Raw genomic sequence first — 15,860 nt, forward strand, 5'->3', positions numbered from 1 at the left:
ACCCTAATAATAGCACTTCTCTTTTACACGTGTTTCTTAAAACAAAGTTACCACCCACGTCACAAGCATGGCCTAAATCAATGGATCCATCAACTCATTTCACAGCCTAGGTCCCACGTCACAAGCATGGCCTGCATAGTTGTGGATTAGACTATTTTAACTAGTTTTGCTAACCCTCCACAAACAAGTGCGAAAAACTCTCCATCAAATTTTGTTATGTACAAAAAGCTCAAGTGAAAAGGATTCAATAAATGAAGAGAGTTCAACAAGCCGCTAAGGCAAACGGTAGTCATATTGGAACTGTTAATAGTGCTGATCAAAATTACACTGACACTGTCGTTGTTGACTCCAACACGGCCATTGATGAGTTCGATAATCCAGTGTGCAAATGCGGGAAACCAGCATCTTTGAAAGTTTGCTGGAGTCCAGTAAATCCTGGAAGAAGATTCTTTGGATGCACGAACTATGTATGTAATAAGGTCAACTTCTTTTCTTGATTTCTCATATAAGAATGATCACATTTCTGCTTGTACGTATTATAATGAGTTGTTCTACTGATTCATAGCTCAACACTTCACCATATCCATGTTGCAGGTTTCTTAGGGTGGAAAGATCCACCGATGTGCCCAAGGTCAAAAGAAATTATACCTGCTATGCTGGAGAAAATTGAAAGGTTGGAAACTGACAAACTTAACACAAACAATAACACAGTAAAGACTGATAAGATATTTCTACTATTCTTAATCTTGGGCTTGAGTTCTATCTTCATAATGTTTGTGTTTGTTGTAACTAATGACTTCTCCACAAAGAAATAGAATTATGATTACTTGATATGTTCCAAATTTAGTATAATGAATGTTTTAATATCTATAATTTACATGGAACTCTATGATAAATTTCCGGTGATAGTACTTTGATGTGTCGAAATTTTGTTGGTTTTCAATGAGTCACATGTAAATTATGGGCATATATTGGGGTAAAGTGTAGCATCCAAATGTATATGAAAATTTTAATTGACTCTCTACAAAGGCATAATTTCAAACATTATTCCATAGGGGTTGCCTAAATGAAAATTAATTTTAAATCCTTGAGTTTTATTCATTTGTTCACCTTCTAATGATATTATTACATGGTTTCATTTTTTTTAACCTACAATAATTAAAATTTAATTATCCCATAAATAAGACAGAAAAGTTGGTTTGGTAAAATTTAAGTTTGTTTAAATTTAATGCAAACTCAGTGTGCTTGTTATATACTAAAATCAGCTACTAAGGGCTACATAGTAATATAGAAAACCACTCTGCTTAAAAAATCGTGTGCTGTCTTGTCACATTGACATTGGTCGAATTTTCAAGTATGATATTATGCTATCTGCCAAATATTTCGATGGAAAACTTGATCCAGCGAGATTGGTCGAAATATGAAACAAATCTTATGCAATCTGCCACAAATTTCGACGAGTCTAGATCATTGGAGATTGGGCGAAATTGTAAATTGCACAATTTGCAACAATTCTATAGTTTTTGAAAAGTGGAATTAAATATTCAGACGACATTCTCTATTACGTTCATTTTACCACATCTGCCTACATATTTTGTCAAATATTTCGATGGAAAACTAGATCCATCGAGATTGGTCGAAATATGAAACAAATCTTATGCAATCTGCCACAAATTTCGACGAGTCTAGATCATTGGAGATTGGGCAAAATTGTAAATTACACAATTTGCAACAATTTCATAGTTTTTGAAAAGTGGAATTAAATATTCAGACAACATTCTCAGTTACGTTCATTTTACCAGTAAAGAAAAGATTGTAATATTATATGCCTGGCAGTGGTAATAAATTATAGTCACTACTACAAAATACCCTTTACGGGAGATTTTTTTAGGACACACATAAATGCAAGTCCTTAAAAATATTTATTGAGTTTTTAGAACACTCATTGAAAGTAAAAAAAAAAACACATTTTAGGACTCGCAATGAGTGTCTTAAAAAACTAAGCGCATCCTAACAAAATCTGGGCTAAAAAATTAGTGTTTTATTTAACCATTTTAAGGACTTACTTTAGGAGTCATTAATACTCTTTAAGGACTTACCTTAAAATACCTGGGCTGAAAAATTGTAAAAAAAAATAATGAATAGTATAAGTTTAAAAATAAACTAAATTATGGCTGAGGGCCATATATATTTATAAAAATTATATAATTATTAAAAAACCTTAAAACTAGATTTTTTGTGTTTTTGAATTTTGTATATTATTAACTTTTGTATTTATAATAATTTTTATATCAAAATTTAAATTTATGCTAGCCATAAAATCAGTTAATTAAAAAAAGGGTAAGAGACACAATTGTTTTCGAATTGGGGCTGTGTTTTTAATTGAAAATTCGAATTGGGGCTTTTTAGTTTCAATCCCATACAGTTATGTTTTTTGCAAGCGGGAAATACCAAATTGTTGGGGGCAAAACTAATTTTCATTTGGCTCCTATATGACTAAAGTGTGAAAAACTAGTGGTAACAAAAAGAAGAAACAAAAAACTGGTGGTCTCAACGACAATTCACCCTTCCGCCTCTCATCCTCCATGCTTTTTGCCTCTCTGCTTTTCTTCATCCCTCATTTTATCTATTCTCGTCGGTGGTCATGGCAAACCCAGATCTCCAGCGGTCCAACCATCATGTACAGTTCATGCTTGTCATCTTCGTCGCCATGAGCATCACGTACGGTTCATGCTTCAGATCAAGTTGATTCACCAGTGGGTTCTCTCCTGCTAAGGTTCTCTCTCCGTCTCTCGTTTTATTCCCTTTAGTTGTCTATCTCTCACTGGTTTAGATTTTGTTTGGATGCTTAGTTGGAACTTGGTCTTCCATTTGAATATTATTAACCGATGCTTTGTTATTTTATTTTATTGATTTTGGTTTTCGGGATTTAACTCGACTTGGGTGAATATGGTCAAATCTCATTTGAGGAAATTCATATAGTGTAGTCTTTTTGGATTAATTTATGGTGCTAATATCAGTACTTGAAGCTGAATTTTTTTAATCAATTTTGCCAAAATTCAGTTTGTTGTTTTGCTCTCTTGTTTGTTAAAAAGAGATGAAATTGACTAACTATTGAATCAAGTAGACATGTTTTATGAAATGAAAAATTGGACAGAATTTATATCTCTACAGAGTTTGGAACTTTTATTTTGTTTGATCTATTTTCTGCATATTGTGAACAAGAGCTGAGGGCCTGTTCGGTAAACTTTTTTTAAACAATTTTCTATTTAAATCATTAAAAATATGATAACAAAAATAAGAAACACGTTCGGTAAAATATTTTCACTTTAATTTTTTAAAAATTTTAATTAAAATTTCTAAAATTTTGATAGCAACATTTTATCACTTTTAAAAAAAAATTAACATTTTTTCAGATGGTTCTTTCTCACGATTAGGTTCAGCCTCTTCAGCTTCCTCCATAGCTCTTCTTGCCCTCCATGACCTCCTCTCTTCCACATGTGAGTTTTCATTCTCTTCTCCATTACTATTTCTCTCACTTTCTCACGTTATTGGATTTTTGCCATAATTTTTCTGATTTTTTTTGTTTATGTGATGGGTACATTTGGATTTCTTCTCTGATCACAAACCAATCGATGATTTCCATTTTCTTTGCCTGCTTGTTTCTTCTCTGATCAGAAACCAAGGGACTTGTTCTAAAGGGTTTGGCTCTTGTCGTTGGATCACAGAACAAGTATGCCCAACTATCTCTATCTTCTTTTATTTTTCTTTTATTTATTTATGAATCAGGATTAGAAATTTAAGGTAGAGTTTTGATCTGGGGTTTGAAAAGATTGAGTATTGTTGTGTTATATATGGGATTCTGGTTTTGATCTATGTTTCGATTGCATATTCAAGCTCTCTTTTTTCCTTATTTTTTATATGAAACAATGTTATGAATTGTTTGGCAGCTGGACTAAATAGACTACGATTCACTTGTCAAATAAGAAAAATGTCATAACTGGACTAAATACAGTTAGCAAATTTATTTCATCTGTTTCAGTTAAGCGTTTTGAATTGTTTTACCACATCTGTGTTGGTTTCCAAACTTCTTTAACTAATTAGTGTTCTTACCATATAACTAGCTCTAAGATGAATGCTTACAGTTTTATCAACTTATTGAATATCATTTAACATTAGAAAATCTGCACCTTTTACCTTTTCTAAAATCAAATCCCTCTTGCTGTTCAAATGAATATCAGCTTTTGTTTTCCTTTTTACTAATGGTCATAAACTAGTCACATATTCACATCAAATATATCAGCCTATGTTGAAAGGGATTCTGTCTGACAAAGTTTGAAATTTTGTTTTTAATTTTTTAATGATTCGAATCAAACAGATTGTCGTTGTTGTTTAAAGTAAGAAACACAGAAGGTGATCAAGTTTCAAATCATTATTATATTAGCTTTAACAGTGTTCTTATTTAAACTACATGTTGTAATTTTGCATTGGTAATACCATCCTTTGTTTTCTTATGTTCAGTGCCTAAATTTTTAAGGCCAAAGTACACCATTAACAATTGGTGTGTCATTCTGATAATAGTTGTTTACTTGATAGACAAGAATCCAAAGTTGACAACCAATTATTTGTAAATTATAATCGCGTGAAGCACATGATCCCCTCAGTAAACCCAATCCTAAAAGCAATTTTTTTTCCCTTTCTTGGATTTTAGGCTTTGGAATTTGGAAGCTGAGATAGTCAAAGATTGATCACATGACATAGATGCATACTATATTAGATTAATAATAGTAAGCAACTAGTAAGAAGATTTTAAACCAAAGATACTCTCTATCTCTATCTCTTTCTCTCATATATTCTGGTCTTATTGCTGTATAAAATAAGCACTTGTGCTCTTTATTTAGCTCGAATTGTTTTCATTTAATTGCTCCAAGCACATCTTCAAGACTGATTTCACATCTTCACATGTAGCTGGTACTGATCGAAGTAGAATCACTGCTTCGGTTTGTTAAAAGAATCTAAATTTTCTTGTAAAGATAAATATGGAACCATCTTAAAACCATACAATATCTCTAACAGATTAAGTTTGTTAGTTAATGTAGGCTAGGCATAAATTTCTTCAAGTTTCTTCCATATATGTTTTGCAGTGTTCAACCCTAGAACTTTCCTTGTCACATTATTGGATAGATACATTTTCTGATTGATATGGTTGTTGGTTATTTCGCAGATGTCAGACCTCATAATTCCCGTGGAGGACCAGTTTCCGGGCAGGATCACCTACCGAGGAACGCCGGCGTTGCAGAAGTTGAAAGACAAGTTTAATGAACATAGTCTTCTTGAGAGGGCTAACAAGTCAGTATTTAAGCAGTTCTTCACAGCGCCACAATTCAAATTTTCAGGGACACTCATACATGGGCTGCTTATGAGAAAGATACCCTCAAACAAGGTGCATGAGGTACAATTCCGTATTGGTTGTGAGCGGCTCCAGTTTGGGACAATGGAGTTTGCAATGATCACTAGGTTGTCTTTCGAAGCACCAGACACTAAGAAATATGAGAAGCTTACTTTGAAAAGTGGAAGATTAGTGGAGCTGTACTTTGAAGGTGCTAACAGAATTTTGTCAAGCAAGTTGGAGGAGGTCTTTAAGGCTTGCAAAGATTTAGAAGACACCTGGAAACTCGGACTATGTTTTCTAGTTGACAGCGTCCTATATGGAAATGAGCCTGTCGCCGCAATCGAAAAGGACTTGTTGCTAGTCATTGAAGATCTTGATTTTTTCTATAACTACCCTTGGGGCCATAAATCTTTTGAAAATCCTTTAGGTTCATATAGCAAGGACATGAGAAAACAAAGAGCTAAGTATTTGGAGAAGGTTGTGGAAAGTACAATGAATTCGAAGCAATGTAAAGGCCAGCAAATTCATGCTCAGTACACATTATACGGATTTGCTCCAGCAATTCAGTATTGGGCTTATGAGGCAATACGCGAGGTAGGATTGGAATGTGCAACATTTACTAGCAAGGATATTCCAAGAATGGTGCGATGGAAAAGCGTGAAGATTTTCACTGCCGTAGATGTGGCCAACATGCTGAACAAAGATAAGGTAAGGGTTCTGTTGCGGTCTTTCCACTTTCTAAGACTAATTATTTTTTTAATTGAAATTCCAGTAATTGTAGTCTTTTTGTGCTTGTTCCACATTTAGTACCACTGTTGTTCTACTTTGAAGCCTACACCGGAGGAGAGACCACAGTTGGCAAAGGTAACAGGAGACCAACACATGGACACCTCCCACCTACGTAAGCTCGGGGGAATAGATCACTGTGTGGGTCGAACACTCACGGAACACGAGATAATGGAGGATGCTTGGCTTGATCGCATTGCTGGGGATGATGAAATGATGGAGGATGATTTCACACAACAAAACCAGGAATCTCGAACATACTTTCATGGCTTATCGGAAATGGTGAAAGACTTGGCCGAGGTTAAGGCAATGCAATTGGACTTAAAGGCTCAAGTTGCCAACATATTAAGTGGACAGAGGGATATGTAGAATTGCCAAAAAAAGACAATGGATAAGCTCGACAATCTACTTTTATTGGTGCGACAGTCTGTTGGGGCGCGATAGAATAGGGAAGATAGCTTGCCTGACAATATTCTTGGACCATATCAAGGTGATGATGCGGCGACAAATAGTGAGACTCGTGCCAAAAGCCATGTTGAACACGATGATGATGATGATGTCCCTAATGTTAATTTTAGAAGGCCATCACAGCGACGAAGGAAAAATTAAGACACACATGTTCCATCTAGTGAAATACTGAAATCATGTTCGAACTAATAATTTTCCATATTAACGTTTGAGTTCTCTCCTTAAATTCATATCTTAGTGGAAAATAAACTTTCAAATTTCTAAAAAAATCACCCCCTCACCATTTCCGTGTGGTTTGGATGAAACAAAATTAGATTTCTAAATTTAAATATCAATTCAACAGAGAAATACAAACTGCTAATAAATTCGACTGCCATCTAGATCCATCTAGATTACCCAAAAGTAAAAAAGAAATGTCAAATAACTTCCAATTTTGAAGATAATTTTTTTTTTCATTAATTGTTCTAATCAAATGATTACCACATAATTTATTTATTATATTTTCACCAAATACAAATTGAATGGTGTAGTTTAGGGCCACAATTTTGGTGGCTTTTCCTACTAAATTTAAATCTATACACAATAGTTTGAATAGAAAAAAATTATTGGATATATAGTAACTTAGTACTTAATTATTACACATTAACTCAGTATACAAACATATCTACTTCGTACTAGCCAAATTTAGAGGTTACGATCTACAATGTCGATTATAGACAAATGTATCTGGACCTAATAAATCAAAATGCCTATTAAAAAACTGAAACTAGTTCTCCTTTACAATTCCTCAACCCTTTCTAACTTGATTTAATACACCCGGGAGAAGGAAAAGTGGGCATGGCTAATACCAAAAAACATAGATGGTTTGATTAACTATTCCTCATACTTAATTCTCTTCAGTCTACCACTAGTCCTTGTTGGTACTGGACGTGTGGGAATGGAGTTCTTCGACTTCAGCTTCTTCGTTGAAAATCTGGGGTCCGAATGGGTCTTCACAGGGCTACCTACGAGTAGAGGAGTCTGTTGCATGTAGTATTTTTCCTTGTCAGCGAAAACAACCGCCCTCACCTCGTTTCGATCATGTGTTACAAGCCGACATGCTATCTTCAACCGCTCATCCACTGGAGCAAACTGCAAGGACACATTGATTAAAATGGTTAATTTCAGTGTTAACACACAGGTAGACGAATAATTAATTTTAACAACTACATACCGGAGACATGGATTCCTCCCATTTGAAGAAGGACTCCATAAACTTCATGACATATACTCCACAATCGTGCCCATTGTCCTGCTGAGGTGTACCGCTCTTTATTGAAACCTTGAAGTTGGAGAACTGGAGGTCATTTTGTTTATGTTGCTTTATCTCGGACTTGAAAAGGCGATCAAGAGTACTTAGCTGACGTGCAAAATGTTTAGTAGTCATGAAAAATTAAAAAACAAAACTTTTAAAAGGAATAACAATGACAAGGGTGTTTGGCCATATTCTCACCATCTCTTTTGTGGCTTTCGTGCTTACGGTTTTGCTTCTGGCTGCAACAAGGGGGTCCCAAATATCAGCACACCTATTGGTTATATTCACCGTGACTAGGAACCAATGATTGAAAATCTCAGTGACGAACACGGGTACAAGCATCTAAGAATACTCAAAATTAGATGATAGTCAGGCGTTCATTAGATTATCACCATTTCAGCAGAGGGGATATTGTTAACTTTAACAAATACATTTTATGAAAGGATTAGGCTTAATACAAACCAGTTCACATAAGGAAAACTGCCCAAAGTGGAAATCAGCCCATTGTTGGCTTACAGCGTAATCTTCCACTGGCCTCCCTTTCCCCAAGTATGCCTCATATTATATTCACGACGTTTGTCAAATTGCGTCATACAGCACAAAATAGTAAACATAAAAAGTGGGTTGAATTTCCAGTTATGGACTTTAGGTGAATTACCGATTTTTGAGTGGGCATATACCAAATGGAAGTCGTTTGAGGAACCTCTTGTCGCTGCCTTTCCTCGTGTGTCAACACCCGGGAAAAGCAAGTAATGATCTAAAATCAAGAAATCACAATGTAAATGTTAATGATCAAAGTAATCACGTCGGAAATATAAAATCCACATGCAGTAACGACTTACATCACCAGAAATGTCTCTTTCAGGAGTCAAGGTCCACATGGAGCTCCTGAACAGTTCCATCTTCCCAAACTTCACCAGAGTGTAGCTGAAATGAAGGAGATAGAAAAAATAAAGGCACATTATTAATACACCGCTGGAAGGTATTTAAATTTTATTTAATCAACTGAAATGGTATAACACTTAATTGCACGATTCCATACCTCCACTCCAAGTATGGGCTGAACATCCATTTCACAAGCTTCATCACCTCAAGTAGGACTGGCACATCTAGGTGAAAAGAGCACACCACCTTTCCCCCCGAACTAGAGAAAACTTCAATGGTTTTCTCACCAAAAGGACCTATTTGCGCTAGTAATTTTTGTTTTGGGGACTTTGATTTTGTGGGGCTACTATCCCCATCAAACTCAATGTGCGTAAGATCATGCACTACCCTCTCAGTCGCAGGTTCGGTGTTCTCTGTATAACTTTTTTTCTCACTAAATCCCTTCTTCTCTTTTTTTATAAACTCAAAATTCTTTTGTCTTTTTCCAACACTCTCCACCTCGCACTCCATTGTCGACTCTGAATCTTTAACTGTAGCAGCCCTAATGATATCCTCATTGGTCTCTTTTTTAGTACGTTCTTCAACCAGGCTGGTTGTAATGGATAAAGCTATTTCACTCAACTTTTTGTCTAAATGCTTTTGCATTGCATCCAAACCCACTTGGACTTTCGCAGATGTTTCTTGTGGTAAAGTGAGTATGATTTTTCTCATTTCTGTCAACTCACTCATGAATGTGCCAAAGTCTTGCTTCAGAGCGCCCACATCCTGCCTTACACCATCTACAACCTGCCTTAGACTGTCAACATACTGCTTTGTCCCGTCATCAGCTACAGCAACAGGGGGGGGGGACTTAGAGGTACCAACAGCTACGGTCCTGACCCCCTTAGCAAGCGGAATCTGCAAAAATAAAACATAAAGAAAAGGATCTTGAGGAATAACTACATAATTTTTTGGCATTATCAAGAATAGCACATCAAACAAACATTTCACTGAAATAAAGAAAGGAAAAAAAAACAATTACATTGTTCGATTAGAATCCTCCAGATTGTTGAAGCCACTTCTTCACTCGCTTCAGTTGGATGTCCGTCCAGAAATCTATGCAAGGAATGGTTCGATCAACGTAACCGGAGTCAACGTGATCCAAATAGAAGAGCTACACCATAAAATAGTAAACAAAAAAAATGTAAGTTTCTATACACTGGCTTTGATTACATTTAGTCATAACTTGAACAATTAAAAGACAAATAAGATACTTGGAGAAATATTAAGCATCCGGACAAGTATTTGTACCCGCCCACTTGGAACTTCCTGATGGACTCCATAAGGAACCGCACGCAGAATGTGGCCCAGTCTTTCAATGCTATGGAATTAACATCATGCAACACCTTCATGTAGGAAGAACTGACTTTATTTCCGGCCATTGGACACAGGATACTGCCGATGCATGCCAGGGAAAATCTTGCAATGAAGAGGTCGTCGGTGTCTTGTGACTCCCTCAGGTCTTTCTCCAGCTTCCTCAGGCAAACGTTGCATTCTTTTCCCACAACAGCATTCACCAAATCTGTTTTAGGAAGTGGGCCGGTCATTTTAATCTTTGTTCCCCCATCTTTTATATTCATCACCCTTTCAAAGGCAGCAGCGTTGATGTAGACTCCTTTCCATATATGCGTAACTTGTTATCGATCGTATCAACGTTCTTAACCAACCATTGAATTAAGCTACTATTAGTGCTCGGACCATCAATCCTCATTAGAGAACCGAATCCTGTGATTGCAGCCACCTCCTTTTGGTCTAGCGACATGACTGATAAGATTCGGCCAATTCTCTCGAACGAGCACCGGGTGATGATGTCCGCAGCCTTTGATATTCCCTCATCCCCTGATGCTGCATCAGGACTTTTTTCTATTACTTTTTCGACCCGATTAGTCTTTGAGGTGGTTGTTTTTTTGGGGGGGTAACGAGGCATCTTTCTCAGGTGGATACAATAGGTGGAACATGTCTTTGTAGAAACTTGTTCAATCTTATTTAATGGTGTAGAGTCTGCTTGGATACGGTCCCAAAATAGTATCTGTCAAAATACAAATCAATTTATGATGTTAATATTATTCACAACAACCTATAAACAACGTACATAATCAGTTTTAACAAATTTCAACACTTATCAAATTCAAAATTAAATTACAAGTTCAAATATTAATGAAAAAAATTGGTCTTTAAATTAAAAAATTGCTTCACAACCCGATTTAAACCACAATTCTAGATGACCATCTAGAATAATCGACTACGATCTAGATAGTACATTACAAAAAATTAAATAAATCGTGCCGACTAATAGCTGCCCTAGATAAAAAATGTATATAAAAAACGGTACATAAAACTTTTCCCTCACAAATAATTCTCCATCTAAGAATACGATCCAATATCGAAATCTATATTCCAACTGCACCAATTAAAAAAATTAACAAGTCTCATCTCTTACTATGATTAGTCTCATGAAAAATACATTTTTAACCTCCAAGTTTTCAGAGAAAATCCAAAATTAACAAAAATTCTACTCTTACTAGTTCAAAAGATAAAATGTTCCCTTAAGAGTATGAAAGTGGTTTATTTCCATGTCTGGGACAGTTAATGGAAATTAACTCGTGGATTTCTCTACCACTCAACATGTACACTCTAAAGTAGCATGGAAAAATAAAAGTGACATTCACTGATCTTACAATATTGATCTCTGGAAAATAACAACATCTGCTTAATTAAATATTGGTTAACTTTGGCTTCCTATAAGTGTCCATCATATGAGTTTCAAGTCTTAGCTATTCATTTCCATGTATAGCTATTAGTTTATTCAATAGTTGTTTCATTGTTTCATGGCAAGAAATTAAGGTTCATATTGCACTAGGATACCAACTTGGAAAGACATTGATAGCTACTGATCATGGGTTACAAGGGCTTAACCAGGTTTAGGTGAAGTGTTTTAATGCAGTAAATTAGCAACCAACAAAAGGTTGTCAAGAGTGGCTTTACTTGTTACTAATAGCACTAAGTTCAAGTTTTAATACTATTTGAATTTTTATGGTCGATGAAAGAAGACAACTATATTTGCAACTTAAGAGAGAAAATTAAAGTGAAAATGTTTATATTTGTTTTGAAAGTCTTATTGTTCTTTATCTATGTTTACTTTTGGTTCGATTGGTAGTTAGTATATGATTTGGATTTTGGTGTTTTTACATATATATTCATGATTTCTTGTTCTAAGGCATCATCTTACTCAATTTCTTTATGTACATATATCTCGTTTCATTGCCTCTACAAGGAAACAGAGACATTCATTCTTTCTTCTCAGGGTAAATAGTTTTTTGTTTGCAGGGATTTCAAGTGTGGACATGGCTTTTTCATCATTCTTCATTTGAGATCATTTTTTCTTGGTTTGATTGAAACTAGCAACTACACATATTAATATTGGTTTTCAGTCCCTTGGTTGTAATGGAGATTTGATAAATGAGTTTTAAATGAATGTTTTTATGCTCATAATTTAGCTTCTTCGACTAACATTTTAATCTCCTAATTCTATATTCAACAACAATGTATCACAAATTCTAAAATGCTTCCCTCGGCAATGTCCTAGATTAATCCTAAAAATGTGTCTCTCTCAAATAAACAATTGATCATCACTATCACAAACAAAAATATGAAACACTAAATCTTTACAATCAATCAATATTCAGCAACAGCCAGCATGCATTTCCCACTAATTTTTTTAAAAAAAAAACAAATCAAATTAAAGGAGGCTTTGTAAACTAACTCTATCAATAAATTAACTCAACTGCTCCATGCTCTCCTCTGCACTCTCCGAGACAAATTAAAATTTTTGATCCATCTTACCTTCGAAAATAGCAATGGCTCTCCTAGAGTTCAGGTACAGAGTTCGCTTCTTGTTTTGAGCTTCAATGAGGAGAGAATGAGTGACCGAGTTAACAAAAAATTGAGTTTTGAAGAAGCAAAACATAACACAATAACTGATCATGATAAACAACTATACCTGCTCAAACCTTGAAACCGCAAAACCATGATCTACACTAGCGGAATCCATTAAACCATACTAAACCATACCCAAAAAATTAATTACCAAAGAGACTGTGTTTTTTTTTTTAAACAAACAGTGGGTTTTTCTTCAAGAAGGAGGTCGGGTAAGGCTGAGAGGAGAGAGACAAAGCCGGTTGATTGAAGACTGAGTGAACAGTGAAAACACTGTTTACCCCTGCTGACAAAAGGCTGTGATTGTCAGCTGAACTTTTAATCACCAATTGAGCCCCAGCCCTTGGATTTGATCCAACAGCTAAATGATTTTCACGGAATAGTTCCGTGGACGGAATAGAATCGGTTCCCATATATATATATATATTGATATAAATTTCTTTTGAAGTTGGGTAGCTGCTTTGTTTGCTAGATGTGGCCTCGCCGCTGGTGGTGCTATAGTATATGGTGCATACCACTACATCTTTCTAGGTAGTTGAATTTAATATTTTAAAATGGGAAATACTAAATGGGCATGGTTTACTATTAAAATATGTGGGATATGCTATTAAATCACAATAATGGTATCTTACCGCCTTATAGCAATACACTTTTAAATTAGAATATGGAGGTGCAATATTAAATTTAACCAATTACAAAATATCTAATCAATAAATGTGTTCTACAACATGCACCCTCCTGACAAAAAAAGAAAATGAAAAAGAAGAGATAATCTATAATAATAGATCCTAAATATCAACAGGCAATAATTAAAAATGTCCAATATTAATCAATAAAAATATATAGAAGCCGCCTGGTTACATCCCCATTCCAAATCTGTTTTTTTTTTCTTTTTTTTTTTTTTCACTTAAAGAATGCAATAAATTTGATGAGAACAAGACCTCACCAGCAAAAACACCCATGTGATGTACAGAAGTCCAAAATGACTTCTAAAAAAATAAAACCTCTCACTCAGGATCCATTATCCACTTATATCGCTCGACATGTATAAATAAGCATCAGCACTACTCGAACATCATAAATTACCAAAGGAATACACAAGTAATCACTATAAGATAGGGATGAAATTTTGGGCAATGACAATTGTGTCTCTGTTATTCTCCATACAAGGAGGGTCAGCAGAGCAATGTGTAAGGCAAGCTGGGGGTGCTCTGTGCCTGGGAGGGATATGTTGCAGCAAATTTGGATGGTGTGGCAGTACACCTGACTACTGCAACGATGGCTGCCAAAGCCAATGCGGCGGTGGCAATGGAGACATTGGTGGAATAATTTCAAGAAGAACGTTTGATAATCTACTTAATTAAGCATTGTAATGAGGGTTCATGTTTAGCCAGGGGCTTTTACACGTACGAAGTTTTCATCGCAGCCTCTAAAGGCTTCTCTGGCTTCGGCACCACCGAGATGACGGAACCCGTAAAAGGGAGATTGCTGCTTTCTTAGGCAAATCTTCCCATGAAACCACACGTTTGTTTCTAGATCTACTATAATGGCTAGCCAGTTACATGTTCACACGTTATGCTTCCCTTTTTCACATTACATTATTTTATTTTTGGAAGTTTTATGGTTGACTCTCTTTAAATTATCTTAGTTCGATATATTAATTGATCTACATAAGCTTAACTATTAGTTAGTATTAGAGTATGATGTCTCACGTGGCCAATTCTTTAGTGGCATTCGATCCACACTGATTCAAATAGTGAGCCAAGCCGCACGAGGTCCGCATAGTGCGAAAAGACATTTGAGATAAAAAAAAATAAGCGTGCTGAAAAATGGGTCACTTGTGATAAGATGATTCAAGATTGATGAACGAAAAATCGCCACCATCTTGATGGAATATTAGAGTATGGTGTCCCACATAGAATAAGTGTAAGAATATTGAATCATTAATAAGAACATGTGGAACTACACTAATGACCAATTGATTTTTAGATGAAGCATCATGAGTCTTGTCAGTTAATGTGTGTATATATATGTATGGATGGCCAAGTGCATCTGATGGTCCATACTCTTGGGGTTACTGCTTCAATAAGGAGAAGAACCCTGCATCGTATTGTTCTCCTAGTTCAACTTATTCATGTGCTAGTGGAAATCAATACTATGATTGTGGTCGTAGGGGTGTGCAAAAATTATCCAATCCAATTAGAACGCCTGATCCAATTACAACTGACCGCCAAAAATTATATATCCAATTTTGATTGGATTGGATCGGATCAGATTTTGAAGATCCAAATTTGATCGGATCGGTTGTTGGATGATATATGCAAAAATTCAATAAATCCGAACTGATCCAATTGTATATATATTTTAAAAATATATTTATTTATTTATTTAGGATTATGTTTATAATTTATATTGTATTTGTATGGTGTTTTTATCATTTTGAACAAATTAGTCTTTCTATTTATAATATTATGAATTATTTGAACAAATTAAGCTAAATAAATGTTCAAAAATATTGGATGGATCCAATCCCATCAAATACATAACCAAGGGGACACATCCAATGGATAAAACTGATCCTATCGAATGGATAATTGGATCGGATCAGATCGAATCGGTTGTGACAAGTTAATTGGATCGGATCGGTTGTAAAAATTCAACATCCAATGGATAATTGGATCAGATCGGATAGGCCTAAAAAAATTGGATGTGATCCAATGAGCACCCCTTAATGACCTCATTCAACATACCTGGTACATAAAACAATTTGGAAATATATTAAGTGCTTGACTATATAAATATAAAGTTAAATGGATAAGACATGTACTTCAAAAATGATATTTAAAAAAAAAATGTTATTTGATAAATTTTCATGTCTATCTACATAAAACTAGTGTTGTACAACAAAAGTCAATACATGTGTTAAAGTTAAAATTTGTTTGTTACACTTACATATCAAAGCTTTAAATTAATTTTACTAACAATAAACGACAATTTTGTAGGAACTACAACTATAGGCAGTGTGGAAGAGCCATAGGGGTACACTTGTTGAATAACCCA

General features: G+C 35.1%; 1 pseudogene; it reads left to right on the top strand.

The window, feature by feature from the left end:
• The first annotated feature begins 13,702 nt into the window (after positions 1-13,702).
• LOC133815362 (endochitinase-like) lies at positions 13,703-15,055 on the top strand (annotated as a pseudogene).
• Positions 15,056-15,860: the final 805 nt, after the last annotated feature.

Source organism: Humulus lupulus, chromosome 1 (assembly GCF_963169125.1).
Source record: "Humulus lupulus chromosome 1, drHumLupu1.1, whole genome shotgun sequence".
In the NCBI taxonomy this organism is placed as follows: Eukaryota; Viridiplantae; Streptophyta; class Magnoliopsida; order Rosales; family Cannabaceae; genus Humulus; species Humulus lupulus.